This window comes from Uloborus diversus, chromosome 9 (genome assembly GCF_026930045.1).
Source record: "Uloborus diversus isolate 005 chromosome 9, Udiv.v.3.1, whole genome shotgun sequence".
In the NCBI taxonomy this organism is placed as follows: domain Eukaryota; kingdom Metazoa; phylum Arthropoda; class Arachnida; order Araneae; family Uloboridae; genus Uloborus; species Uloborus diversus.
This window is the reverse complement of record NC_072739.1, coordinates 29,257,811-29,273,602: the sequence shown is the minus strand read 5'-3', so window position 1 is coordinate 29,273,602 and position 15,792 is coordinate 29,257,811.

Sequence of the window (15,792 nt, the reverse complement as noted above, 5' to 3'; positions counted from 1 at the left end):
AAACTTTTTAAAAAATGCAGCAGGGGCACTACAGGTGGAGCAAAAAAATTCTTTTTTGTGTTTGATATTTTAGTGATTCCTAATGCTTTCATCTTTCATTTTGTTGCCCTAAAAACCAGGTAAACCTGCCTAATTAAGCATATTAAATTCAGAAATACAGGAAATCACAATTTTAAGCTACTCAGAACTAACTCCTATTTACTCATACCCTATTCTCATAGAGCATGGGCACCCAAATGCAAAATTGTAGGGGGGGGGGGGCAGATATTTTCCCCATGGAAATGGATTTCAGTACAGATTAGATTTTTTTAATTTGACATTTTCAGTGACTTATTCATTAATGGCTGTAGAAGAAATGTTCTTGTACATTTTTATGAAAGAAAAAAAGCACTAAAAGATGGAATTTCAAGGGGGGGGGGGGAGCTTGAGCCCCCACTTGCCTGCCTATATGGGCGCCCTTGTCTTAGGGTAGTCAATTGATTCAGGGCTGCGGAATTGAAAGGAAACTGACGGACTCCAAACTTCTGGATTTAAAATGTTTGTCTTTGAATTTTTAAAATTTATTTATTTTATTTTATTTTTCCAATTCCTCTTCCCCCTCGTGGGAAGGGGGAGAAATCTCTGAACAGAAATTGAAATATTAATTCCTTTTTATGAAATTTTCGATTGTAGACTTAAGATGTATACAACATTAAAAATCCCTTTGAAAATTAAATTTTTGAATAAATGCAATTTTAAAAGTGAGATTACTTAAAAATTGCAGTTTTTAAACAAATAAGAAATAAATATTTTCCCCTTTAATGTTTCACATATAAATGTTGATCAAATACTGTGCTTTCAATTTTTGAAAACAGTAACTTAAAAAAAGATAAAAAAGGTTTTTTTGCTAAGTCAAAAAAAACTTTCTTGAGAGGGTGCGCTCTGCCCCGGGTGACACCCATCTGGAACGTGACACCCCAAGTTCACTTCATGGTTGGTTGGTTGGTTTGTTTAATTTTTATGGCGCAAGAGCCCTTCAGGGCTATACTGCGCCAAACGTTTTTTTGGGATAAAATATATAGATAAGTAAAGAAGTAAGCGTGTTTTCAGGTGAGAGCTATAAACATAGGTAGTTTAAAATAAGTAATAAAAATCAAGTAGACATTAAAAACATTTAAATAACATATGAAATAATATGTTGGATAAAACACCTTGAATAACAAGAAAAAGACAAATCACATTTTAACGGTACAAACACTAAATTAAAAGGGAGAATCCAATCTCCTGGAGGAAGGAGTACAAATTGCAATGGGGTGGGTCCCCCAGCAACTCCTTCAAAGAGGGGTTAAAATTATTAAAATATTTAAAACGTGTTTGGTTAAAATTAGGGCAGTTACTTAAAATATGTAACACTGTCTGATTCACATTACATGTAATGCACGTTGGAGCTGGTTCGCGACATAAGAGGTATTTGTGAGTGAACCTTGTGTGCCCAATGCGAAGTCGAGCTAGTAATACTTGTTGTCTCCTGGTAAGTTGTAAAGATGTGAAACCTTTAGCCGAGGGCTGGATGGAATGTAATTTATTTTGTGTTTCAAGATTCCAGGACCGCTGCCAATGCGTGTTAAGACATTCAGAAATTACGTTTTTAATGTCGTCAAAAGGGACAGTGTCATCAACCAGGATACTTGCGGCTCTGGCAGCTGAATCTGCTGCTTCATTGCCTGCAATTCCCACATGACCAGGGACCCAACAGAAGAGAACATGAAATTGGTTTTTTATAAGATTTTTGTATAAATGATATGACTGAAGGACAATAGGGTGGCTGTTATTGTTGCAGTGAGAGATGGCTTCCACTGAACTCTTTGAGTCAGTGTATATCACCCATTTTTTGTAATTGGATTGGGTTATGGATTGGAGAGATGTAGATATGGCTTTTATTTCTGAAGTAAATACAGAGCAAGATGGGTTTAATTTTTCTGCCCTAACGTGACCATCCACTATTGTAGAAAAGCCGACGTGTTCGTTTCCTTTTGATCCGTCAGTGAAAATGACATGGTAATCAGAATATTTACATTTTGTATCAGAAAATATTTGCTGGTAAGCAGCATTAGAGGTAGTCTCTTTAGGGAATTTAGCCAGGTCATTGATGGTTGATATATTTACTTCGCACCATGGTTCAATTAGTTCTATTTTATTAAGAGTATTTAAATCTGACAGCTGCAAATCTAAGAGCACCTGGCGCATTCGGATCCCAAACGTTGAGGTTGCAGAAGGACGATGAAGAAATAAGACAACATTAGATGGATTAAAAATATGAAGGTGTAAAGGGTGATCAGTGTAAGGTTTTGTTTTGAAGTAGAAGTTCAAGGAAAGTTTGAGGCGTCTATTGTTTAAAGAATGTTCATGAGCAAGAATATGGAGACTGTTGATAGGTGAGGTTCGGAATGCTCCTGTGCAGATGCGCAGTGCCTGATTATGTATTGGATCCAGACTTTTCAGGTAGGTTTTTGCCGCGGAGCCATAAATTTGGCATCCATAATCAAGTTTCGAGCGTATAAGAGCCCTGTATATTCTTAACAGAGACTCTGTATCAGCACCCCAAGAAGTGTTCGCTAAGACTTTAAGGATATTTAATTTCAGTAAACATTTCTTTTTTAGCTCTTGTATATGCGGTATAAATTTAAGTTTATTATCAAGTGTGAGACCAAGGAATTTTCCTTGGTCTTTTACAGCTATTGGTTGATTGTTAAGGAGAAGACTTGGATCAGGGTGAAGCCCTCTTTTACGGCAGAAGTGGATGCAGAAGGTTTTTTGAGCAGAGAAAGTGAAGCCATTTTCCTCTGCCCATTGTGATAATTTATTAATAGCGATTTGAAGTTGTCTTTCAATGATACTCATGCTCGATGAAGAGAAATAAGTTTGGAAGTCGTCAACGAACATGGTACCCTTGACAGCGGGAGGCAGTTGTTCGATTAAATTGTTGATTGCTATTACAAAAAGAGTTACGCTTAGTACACTTCCCTGGGGAACTCCTTCTTCTTGAGTGAAGGTATCTGACAAAACAGACTTGACACGTACGCGAAAAGTTCGATCTCTAAGAAAATTAGAAAGAAAGATGGGTAGATTACCTCGTAACCCATACTCGTGCAGGGTTTTGAGGATGCCATATCTCCAGGTACGGTCATATGCTTTTTCAATGTCAAAAAATACGCTCACAAGATGTTTTCGTTTGAGAAATGCTTCTCTTATTGATGTTTCGAGAAGCAGTAGGTTGTCTATGGTACATCTGCCGCGCCTGAATCCACTTTGATATGAAGATAGCAGATGGCAAGACTCCAAAATGTACATGAGCCTGGCGTTTACCATCCGCTCCATTACTTTGCAAAGGCAGCTTGTGAGAGCTATAGGTCTGTAACTCTCGGGTTTATCAGATTGTTTGTTTGGTTTAAGAATAGGAATTACTATTGCTTGGCTCCAGAATTTGGGGAATTTGTGCTCAGAATAAATTCTATTAAATAGTCTCAGAATATTTTCTAATGAAGACCTGCTTAGGTTTTTTAACATACTATTGTGTATTTCGTCAGGGCCAGGTGATGTGTTTTTTGATTTTTGTAAAGCAATATCTAATTCTTGAAATGTAAATTTTGTGTTGTATGGATGAAAAATGTTTGAATTAAAATCTAGAACTCCTTGTTCTTTGCGTGATTTGATAGTTAAAAATTTTTTGCAATAGTTATTTGCACTGGAGACTTCTGCTAAATGAGTCGCCAGGCAGTTAGCCACCTCTTTGTGATCCGACAAAAGTTGACCATTTTTCTCCAGAATGGGAGCACAAGACGTATTGTAGTTGCCAGAAATTTTTTTGATTTTACCCCACACTGTCTTAGATGGGGTGGACGTCGTGATTGTGCTGACATAAGTCTGCCACGAGTCCCGCTGGCTTTTTCGTCGAATCCTCCGAGCTTCAGCACGAGCTCGTTTAAGTGCCACAAGATTTTGTGTGGTCGGATACCGACGAAAAGTGCTCCATGCTTTTCTTTGTGCCTTATGAGCCTCCTGACAATCGAAGTTCCACCAAGGCTTAGGGAATTTGATCCTACCTTTAGTGGTTCTTGGAATTGCAACGTTCGCTGCCGTCAATATTATGTCGGTTACTCGGCTTACGGCTACATCGATATCAATATCAATCACGTCTTCAGATTTAATTTCTGCCAACTGGGTAAATGCTGCCCAATCAGATCGATCAATGCGAAGTCGGGCTTGCTGATGCTGCTGATGGCCGCAGCGTGCAGTAGAGGTTATCTTGATCGGAAAATGGCCACTGGTGTAGAGACCACCCTCCACCTGGAAATCCCAAAGTGGCAGAAAAGAAGGTGAACATATAACGAGATCGATGGCGTGGTAAGTCTGGGTAGGAAGATGAAAATAAGTGTTTTCGCCGTTGTTAAGAATGCAAAGATCATTGTCCTCGATAAAATTCTCTATTGTTAAACCTCTACTGTTGGAGTCGGGACTCCCCCAGAGAGGATTATGGCCATTGAAATCCCCCAAGATGATGTATGGGGGAGGAAGTTGATCTACAAGTGTTTGCAATTCCACGCCTCTCAAGTCGTAAGAAGGTGGAATATAGACAGTACAAATTGTAAACAGCGAGTGAAGGTGAGCGCGCGCAGCTACTGCTTGCAGGGATGTGTTGATATTGAGCTGGCTAGATGCATAATCATTAGCGATTAGCAAAGCCACTCCTCCACAACGACGGTCACCTGACAAGCAGTCCTTGCGGTATATGTCGAAACCTTTCAACCTCGGTTTATCAGTGGGCGATAGGAATGTTTCTTGCAGACAGAATATGGCCGGTTGGTGATATTCGACAAGATCTTTGATGTCCGTGACATTATGCGAGTAACTCTGACAATTCCAAGAAAGAATGCTCAGGGCCATGGAGAAAAAAGGAAGGAGGAACGGCCGGAAGAAGAGGGAGCGGCTCATGAAGGAGGATGGTCCGTCCACCCTTCATCGTCGGATGGCGGAAGATCTTCAAATTCAACATCCTCGTCTTCCTCTTGGGGAGGAAGTAGTTGGGATTTAGTCAATTTGACTTTTTTGCTGGAAAGCAAAAAGTCCTCCTTTTTAAAATTATAATATTTTGGGGGCCTCTGTTTAGTGGCTACCCCAATTTTAGCACGTGTTTGCATAATTTTCTTTTTTTCAATTAGTTTTTTCGAATTTTGTGCGATGGGAATGTTTTCATTAACAGTAACAGATACAGTATTTGTTTTTTGTTTTTGTTGTTGATTTTGGTTACTTTTCTTAAAAGAAGATTTTGGACTATTAGTTTGTTTATTTGATTTGGTTGTGTTTACGGTTTTGGGATTAGTTGAGGTTTCAGTTTCTGCATCTGTTTGTGTGCTTGCAGATTTAAATACCTTTTTGATGGCTGCTGCATATGAAAGGGCTGTTGTAGGTGTGCGAGATTCAACCAGTTTTCTTGCGTCTGGATAGGATATTTTTTGTGTTGTTTTAATCACCTGAATTTCTTTTTCTGAGATCCATTTTAGGCATGATCTGGAGTATGAAGGATGTTCCCCCTTGCAGTTTACGCATTTATAGGTCTTAGAACATGTATTACTATCGTGACCGGGCTCTGCACACCTGGCACAGGTGTCAGTACCACGGCACGCAATTTTCGAATGTCCAAACCGCTGGCATTTGAAACACCGGAGCGGATTTGGAATATAGGGGCGAACTGGGCAAGAGAGATAGCCAGCTTTAACACGTGGAGGGAGGACGGGTGTTTTAAATGTTAAAATGATATGTTTAGTATTGATCATTTCGCCATTGCGTTTTATTGTAATTCTTTTTACTGCACTTACGTTTTGGTCCTTCATTTCCTCCAAGATTTCCTCCTCGGGTGTAAAGAGAAGGTCAGGTTCTGATATTATTCCTCGGGAAAAATTAAGGGTTTTATGTTCGGTAACAGTAACTAGATAAGATCCTATTTGTTTGACAGACATAATGGATGTGGTTTGTTTTTGATGTTTTATTTCGACGAGGAGCTCACCATTACGCAATTTTTTAACTGATTGAAATTCCCCTATTTGATTAACGAGGGCTTTGTTGATGAGAAAAGGAGATACTTTTGTTAAATTTAAATTAGGATCAGAACGTTTTATAATAAAAAATTTTGCGGTGCTATTCGATTCAGTCTGACGCTCCCCACAAGGGGGAGAAGTGTTCTTTGTGTTTATATCCATAAAAAAACCAGAGAACTAGGGGGAAAAGTGGGGTCTAGCCCCTGTGTAGCCCCCCTACACAGAGGTAAGGCTACGTACGACAGGGTTCGCCTGCTATCCCTGAAGCCGCCCGTTTGAGGCACCGACTACCCCCGGTACCACGCAGCCATAGGCACGGTTGACACACCTTGGCTTAGGGGTTTTCGTCCGCATTTGGTAAGTGTGATGAGGGAAGGAAGGGAGAAAAATCCCCTCCCGCCGATATTCTGTTTGAGCAACTGGGGGTTCACTACTCCTCCCAAGAGCTCGCCCCGAACTCACCACACCGCAAGCCCCCCCACCACGACAAGGTAAACGGACACGGGGGGGTCACTTCATGAGTTAATAAAAAGTATAAATTTATTTCTGAAAAATTTCCCCAATAAATCTTAAATTACGTTTCATCTATAAAATTTCAATGAAAATACTGCACTACATTACGAGGAGAGGCCGGGTATATGCACACCTAGAGCAAATTCCTTGACTCCTGCATCAAGTAGCACCACATAATAGAAATTAGTCCTACTCTGTTTTTAATTTACCTTTGGTAAATAACACTGCATGGCAAAAAAAAAAATCCCCTTCAAATACTTCTGGCATATAATTCTTTCCCGTTATTAAAATGACCTCATAAATCCTAATATCGCCCCCGTTTTCCCCCATACCATCTCACTTTTTGAAAATCCTCCCCCCTCCCCCCCCCCCCCCAGTTTTTTTAGTTTGTGAACGTTTCTGTCCTATTATTTATGTTTTTAGGGAAAGAAGAATTTGTACTAGTCATTAACACTCTTCTGAGGTGCTAGAGAGGTGCAAAGTTCAAGAGTATGAATAATTTGAAGCAAGTTGGGTGACTAATGGGAGCATTCCCCTCTAAAATGTCTTTAATATCATCAAAACTATTTTTTTTCTTCTAGGGGTTTGTTTTACAATTTTTTCTCTTATCTTAATCTTTAAACGACTGATGTATACTGATGTGCTAGTTGCCAAATTGTGTTTGGCACGGTAGTGCCAAACACAATCACTCCTGTTAGAGCCCCATATCCGAAATAGTTTGAATGTTGTAAAAAAAAGTTTTTTAAAATATCATGTGTTCATTTTCAAAAACATTTCAAAAGTTTTTTAAAATATCATGTGTTTCAAATGTTCTACACAAAATGAAGCATCACATTTTGTGTAGTCAAAGTTGCATCGCAGATCTTCAGGGAAGAATCTTCCCCTATCATTCAACTTACATTCCGAGATATAATAATCTGGTTCAATCTGAAAAATAAGTGAAAAAATTGTGAAACAAAGACCTAGAAAAAAATTGTTTTGATAATTTCAAAGATATTTTAGGAGGAAATATCCCCATGAGTCTTCCAACTTGCTCCCAATGCTTGTGCTATTGGAACTTAGCACCTCTATAACCCCCCCCCCCAAAAGAGTGTTAATGGCTAATATTATAATGCTCCCTTTTTCTCCAAACAAATAAAAAATGAAACAAAAATGGTGGGGGATGCAATTTCCATAAAGTGAGACGGGATGGAGGAAAACGGTGGTCATATTTGAGCTTAGGAGTTTATTTTACATGAGAATCAGCAAGAATTAAGTAAGAAGCATTTTGAAGGGGGGTTTTGCCGCACGGTGTGTTTACAAAAATTCATTTTTCCTTTTCCTCATAGATATCATATTCTATGGACAAGGGCAAAAGGAAAAGGCATTCCAGACAAAGGTACAGAAGTGTGCAACGTACAGTACAAGCTGCACTTTCTGTACTACAGTCTGACAGTTCAGATGATGATTCAACTGTAGTCCCTAAATCACTTTATGACAGAACCTCCATTGTGGAAACTAACAACCAGACTAATAGTGATGACTGTTGTCCTGGTTATTTTAGATTTACTAGCAATGATGAGGTGTCGGAAACAAACATCACTGAGGATGAATTGGAAATAAACATCAATGAGGATGAGTCATGGATAAGCAGCAGAGATGATGAAATTACTTTTAATGCGTTTTCTGACCCGATATCGTTTTCTGATGATATCAAGGAATGGGCATTAGAAGAAAACATAACGCAAAATGCTTTGAGTCGTTTGCTAACAATATTTAGAAAACATAGTATTGGAGACTTGCCGAAGGATGCCCGCACCTTATTGAAAACCCCTCGAGTAGCAAATGTAGAAACTGTTTATACGGGGGATTTTTTGTATCTTGGAATCCAAAAACAAATTATTGATGCTCTTGAAAAAAGAGAAATTCTTCCATCAAGCATTAACTTAGTTGTTAATGTTGATGGATTACCTATGGCAAAGAGCAGTAATGCTCAGCTTTGGCCAATTCTCATCAAAGTGTCTGGCGAATTTTCTGGGAAGGGTTTAATTTTTCCTGCTACCCTTTATTATGCTGAGCATAAACCTCAGAACCTAGATTTTTTGAATCAATTTGTCATTGAAATGTGTACTTTGATCAACGATGGCATTTCCTTTCGTGGCTCGTTGATTAACGTTACTCTAGAAGGCATAACATGTGATGCACCAGCTCGCTCCTTCATAACCGGAACAAAAGGACATACAGGCTACTTTGGATGTCCGAAATGTATTATTGAAGGAGACCACGAGGATGGGAGAATGAGTTTTCCAGAGATTAATTGTACCCTGAGAACAAATGAAAGCTTCAGGCAAAGGCTTCAACCGGAGCATCATGTTCATAATTCACCTCTGGAAAACATAAGCCGTTTGAACATGGTTGATCAAATTCCATTAGATTAATATGCATGTCATATGTCTAGGAGTAACACGCAAGTTGATGGTCCTTTGGTTAAAAGGAGATTTGTCTTATCGCTTGCGTGGGCGTAAAAGCAATGAACTATCAAATTTGTTACAGGGATTAAAAGACTTTATCCCCATGGAATTTGCTCGAAAGCCTAGAGCTATTAGAGAAGTTGATAGGTGGAAGGCAACAGAGTTTCGCCTGTTTCTTCTGAATACTGGACCTATTGTGCTAGAAAGTGTTGTCAAACCAGAAGTGTTTGTGAATTTTATGATTTTGCATAGTGCTGTATTCATTCTATGCTCTCCAAAATTGTGCCATGAGCTCAATTCTTTTGCACATGAATTATTACTAACATTTGTTAAAACATATAAAGTTATTTATGGTTCTTTTATGGTATCATATAATGTGCATGTTTTAATTCATTTGGCATCAGATGTTATGAAATTTGGAAATTTAGATTTGTTCAGTGCATTTGCCTTTGAAAACTATTGAGGAAAATTAAAAAAAAAAAATAAGAAAGCCAGCTAAAAGGCTTCATCAGTTACACAACCGACTTTCTGAGCTTTCATTTCTCAATAATACTAGTCCATCTCAAGAGGATGTACATTTGCAGGGAGAAAATTCAAATGGTCTCTTTGTGGCTGGTTGTTCTGGTCCAGAATATAGAAGTATTTACTTTAAGGGTTTTGTCATTGCCATTAACCCACCTGATAACTGCTGCATATTAATGGATGGCACAGTAGTTTTGGTCCGTAATATATGTTATCAAAATACAGCCACAGTCATTATTGGGCAAGCTTACAAAGTAAAATCTGATTTTTTTTCTCTACCTTGCTCTTCATCTCTATTAGGTATTTACAAAGTTTGAGAACTTTCAGACCTCTGCTGTTGGGACATAAAATTAATAAAAGGGAAATGCATAAGGTTCAAACAAAATGAAAATAACATAATTTATCCTTTGTTACACTGTATGGGGCAGTAAAAAGGTGCCATGTTTATTGGGAGTTCCCTAGGTTGTCCAGTTTTTTCCTAAGATAAAGAGTCATATATCATTTATCCACTTTTTTGTAGCTTGAATAATTAACTGTAAGCGTAGAAGTTTATAATGTTAAAGGCAAATTCCATGAAAATGCGACACAGACATCATTTTTAAAATTTAAACTAAATCAACTGTTTCTTGTTCTAGTTGATAGAAAATAAGTCAAATTTTAAGAAGATAACAAAATATGATAAAATAATTGTATAACTATTTATTTAGAACTAATTACTTCAAGACTTACTTAGAAACTGAAAATCTGTTATTTTAACCTCTAGTTTCAGGTTCCTTGATGCATATAAAATACATAGATTTTTTAACAAGCATATTTATTTGAAAGATTGGTTCATTTTCTTCTGAAAAATGCCTAATTTTAACAGGAAACCATTTAATTACTTTGCTTTCCCCCCAAACTTGGTATCAGTCTTCATTTCATGTCTGTCACAGAAAATGTAGATTTTTTTTTTTTTTTTGTTTTAAACAAAACCTACTTGATAAAAATCAATAATACTTTATTTTCTCTTTCTAAATGTCAAAAGAAACAATTCATAAAAAGATTGAAAAATAAATTTGAGATTTGAGTGTGTGTTTTTCTTTTAATAAGAACCCACTTCAGTTTCACTGGGTGACTGGACATTTTGCAACCCTGTCCTTAAAGCGTTTTCATACAAACAGGTTCATACAACAGTAATGCGAGCTTTTTCATATATGTGTGTCCTCTCTATTGCACTGTCTGAATTTGTTCATTAACTTGGCCCTTTATTGAAAAAGCACAGCACAGTTACAAATTACAGTTGAAGTCCATGCTAATCGAGAAAATAAATGTTGTGAAGTAAAATTTATTGTTTTACTCATAGTAAGCACAAACTAAAAAAAGGTGACTTTTTGAATGCACTTGCCCATGCAGCTGTGAAAAAATTTGTAAATATCCTTATTTGAGCCAAAAAATAAATGGCATCTTACACTATCATATTAAATGGGTAATGCTACAGCTCAAAAGTTTAATAAATTTCTAATATTTGCTTCATTATATTTTTGTAGGTTAAGAAGTTCAAAGGATTTGGCGGTAACAATGTGGGAGACCATACCAGATGGATTTTGAAATATGCCATCACCAATGAGCTGGCTGATACTTACAACTTGTGTGGGAATGGGGAGAAAAAGAAGTTTTCTACCCTAAGATTGATTTCTGCAATCATTGGTAAGTAAAGTACTAAGGGTACATGGAATGTTAAATAATCGGGTCAAATTCTAACTGAATATTTGTATGTAACAAACATCTGGACTTTTTTAATTGCAAAATTTGTATTATGCCAATTTAAAATTGTATAATTTGTGAATCTTAAATGGATTTCTTTTTAAAATCTTAAATTTATCTTTTACATTAAAAATATTATAATTAGTGTAAAACAAATGAAATCATTCCGAAAGAAAATTAATATAGTACCTGAATAATTTGGTTTATTATTAGATAAATTAGATAAAATGGTTTATTATGTTTATCTAAATTTCTTCACAAATCGATTTTTTTATTTACTTATTTTTTTAATATATGATGTGATAACTGTTCTTTATACTATAAATTACTGTTGTTAAACGTAGGTAACAGTGATTAATTTTATTAGATTTAAGAAGTATGGTATAAAAGCTTCAGAAATTAAAATAAGTATCCAAGTATTTCCTTCATATATTACTAATACAAATGTGATGACCAGCAACAGGCTCTGGGCCCAGCTAAGCTGGTCATAGTCAGTTTACAATCCCCAATGAAGAATCTACCCCCTTGCTCATTACTGCCTCTTCTGGTAAGCTGTTTAGGTTCCACTACCCTGTTAAAATGGTCATTTTTCCTAATTTCCACGTTAGCTTGAGATTTAAAAAGCCTTTTTTTTTAGTTTGTTTTAAAAAGTTTTGTGGCAACAAGTTTTGGATTTCATATATGTTTTAGCGCCATTTCATTCATTCGCCACTTCTTTGTGAAGTGATCAAGCAGATTTCTGACTTGCTGCATTTTGCTGCAAATCTGGTTGTATTTTCCAATTATATTTCTTTTCTATTACTCATTTTTATCTTTTAGCTTTCAATATGCCTATGTTTCAGGGAATTTTGAGTCGGAAAATTGAGTTGTTCTTCATTTTCGTCGGGTAGGCCAACAGTTGGAAGGCCAGGTATTGTTAATTGTTTATTTGTGCATCATTTGGCTCAGGATATGCAGATGCTAATTGATTTTTTTCATGGAGGTTGGATTGTTGAAGGCTGCAGTGTGTAAAAAATGTGGGTCTGGTATGAAACAAGTTGTAGAAGTCTTATTCGGAAAGATTTGTATATGTTCGTCGCAAAATGGTAGGAGGTAATCAGTGCAACACTGAAATGTCGATAAGGCATAATTCTTGGTTTTCGAAGTCTAAGCTTAAGTTGTTTGAGGTTTTGTTGATCACGTATGAGATTTTGAGAGGCACTTAGACACTAGACAGGTAGGATTGCAGAGGAGTATGGTTTCTCTAGTACTACTTTAGCAGAATGGAGGCAGTTCATTAACGAGACCATTTTGAATTATATTGAGGAGAATTCTGAGAAGGTAGGTGGTGATGGTGTTGTTGTGGAAATAGATGAGTAAAAATTTGGCAAAAGGAAGAAAAATAGGGGTCATCGTGTTGAAGGTCAGTGATTTGGTGGTGTTGAAAGGGGATCAGGTAAGGTTTTTTTTTTTGCTGTGCATGATAGGTCTCAGGAGACGTTGTTGTCGGTAAGTAAGGAATGGATTAAGCCAAGTATGTCTTTTTATTCAGATTGTTGGAAAAGTTACGATTGTTTGACGGATGAGGGTTTTGAGCATTTAAAGGTAAATCATTCTTTAACACTTGTAGACCCCAATTCCGGGTGTCATACAAATACAATTGAAAGTACGTGGAGGCATGTTAAAGCTTCTTTGCTTATGTAGAATCATAAGGCAGATTTTAAATTTTACCTTGCGATGTACATGTTTCGTAAATCATGTTTAGCGGCTAATGTTGATTGTTTCAATAAATTTATTGAAATTGCTGCCTGGGGTAAATTGGGAGGAATTAAAGATTTCTGTATAAATAATTCTTTTTATTAGATTGCCGACACGTATTTTGAATTGTATTTGTTAAAATTTTTGTGTAAATTGTATATAATATGTTATTCAGTGTCATTTATTTGTAATTTTTATGTATTCATTGTATTTTTTAGGTATTCTTTTTTTTTTGGATTTAATGATTCCGTATTTTTTATGTATTAATTATTTGTATTTAGCGAGAATCCATCTTGGGGAGAAAAAGAAGTCGACAAATTTCCGATTTGGGGGGATAGATATATCAAATTGGCAACATTAATGTTGGTCAATTAACAATCAAAGTCCAACAGTTGACGAACAGAAGCCACATTCTGGTCGGTTTTGCTGGTTGACGGCTACCCAGAGCGTTAATTGTCTTGAACCTCTTCCCGGCTCTTTTTACAGGCTACCATAAGATTTAATATTTCAGTCTCCAACTTATTGCCTTTCTTAACTATCGCCGAAAGTATAATATAAAACAAGACTCATCCATTTGAAAAACATTCTCCGCTTAAAACGACTGTATCTTCTCCCGACATAACCTCTGGCTGAAACCAACAATAGAATCAAAGAAAATAGATGATTCTGTAATGAGAGTCTGGTGTTAGCTTCCGAATTTCAACAACACAGATTCCACATTGTTCTACGACTCTTTCTCAGGGTGCGTCTTTATCGATCGTTTGGCTTATAAAAAAAAAGAAGTTGAGTGCTTTAATGGTGACTGAATTAACTGAATCGATGCGTTTAATAAGATCATTTCAATAGTCATATCGACGAATGCCTAGTTTTACCCGAATGGGGATCTTCATCTTCCACGGCAGTACTTTTTCAACCTAAAACAATCGAAAACATAACAGAACTAACTATTTTTACACGTTTTAACTGAATTATGTAATTGTAATAAAAAAAAAATACTTTTCTTAATGACTGTGCAAGTACTCAATGTTAGATCAGACTACACAAATAACCGAAAAATGTTATTTAATTCATTTTTCAGCATCAAAGAGTTTTTACTTTGTTTTTGCTTTGGCCTTGACAGGCTTATTAAAAGGAAATCTAAACCAGAGAGTGACTGAGCCAAATTTCTGGTTCGCACTCGAGGGAAGGGAATTCGTAAGTTTGTTTTATTAGATTGTTAATTTAAAATAATAATAAATGTTATTCAAAACATTCAATTGATTCCCCTTTTTTTAAGTATCAGCTGTTGTTCCAAGCAATTTGTTATTTCGCAGGTTCTTACTTGGAAGCCCGACAAATGTGCCATTTTGCAGAAGAGGGGTCTGACATTGCTTTACAACAGCACAAGAGACGTGAAAAACCTGTAGCCAAATTCCCCCCAGAGGAGAGTTCTAAGGAGAATATGATGCTTATACTTAAAATTTTTAACTGCAGTGGAGGTGAAAATTGAAAGAAAAGTAATTCAATAAAGTTTATACATAAAATAAGGTTTCCCCCCCCCCCCCCGCAGTGTGATTCAAACCAGTGTATATAAACTATCTTTTATAAAAGTATTTTGCAAAGTGACCATTTATTGTCAAATAAAATCAAATACGCTAATATTGAATTTATATTTGCAACTCATGTGATAATGAAGATCATTTTGCAGAAATAGGTCAGTTTTGGACATACTATATCGAAGATACAAAAAAGACCGGAAATTCTTTAGTATGGAACTTAAAAAAGACATCGACTTTACCGAACAAGCTAGCCACATCTCGAAAAAAATAAGCTGATATTTCAGATGAGGACTTTTTATGTGAGGAACAACAACAATTCAAGGCAAAAAGCAAATCACAGAACATGCATCATTTTCTCTCATTTTCTTGCATATAAGCACGCCAGTCGCTTCAGCAATTCTATTCACCTTACATAACAAAAAAAACTTTTTTAAATTTTATTGCTTCGCAGCATCTTTTAAAAAATAACTATACTTTGCATTCAATAAAAAATTTAGTATAATTATATATGTTTTGATTTAATACGAAGAATTTCTATGTGGGTTCTTTCCTCTTTTGAACACGCCGCTCCCGCATTTCGACAATGTAGTTGAACAAAGAAGCTTGACGCGCCATAACTTTTTATGATTTTTCGAAAGGTTTGACTGCTGCAGACTGTTTCAAAGCATTTTTTCACCTTTCCGGATGTTTCTCCTTCATTTGGAACGGTATTCATCTGGTTCAACGAGTTTGAGCATGGGAAAAGATCCTCGGAAGATGACCCCAGAAGCGGACGTCAGAGCACTACGACAACGGAGGAAAATGTTGAAAAGGTACGGTCCCTAGTGTGTAAGAAGACCCTAAAATAACACATCATGATATAGATAGCATGCTAAAGATTGGTTACAAGAGCGCTAATGCTATATTGCCCGATCACATTTTGCCGCGAAATCGTCGCTCAAGATGGATCCTTCACGTACTGAGTGACGTCCAAAAAAAATGTTTTTTTTTTTTTTTTTTTTTTTTTTTTTTTTTTTTTTTTTTGCCGCAAGAGGATTACTGCGCAAAAGGTATTTTAAATAGTGGAAAATTAATGTTTTCTGTTAATAATAATGGGTTTGGGTTATCTGAAATAAACAAAGAAATTATTCACTTTCCGTGCTATTATATTGACTGAAATATAAAAATGTTTTTTATGCACCCACCGACTAAATGACCTAAAAAAATCATTACCTG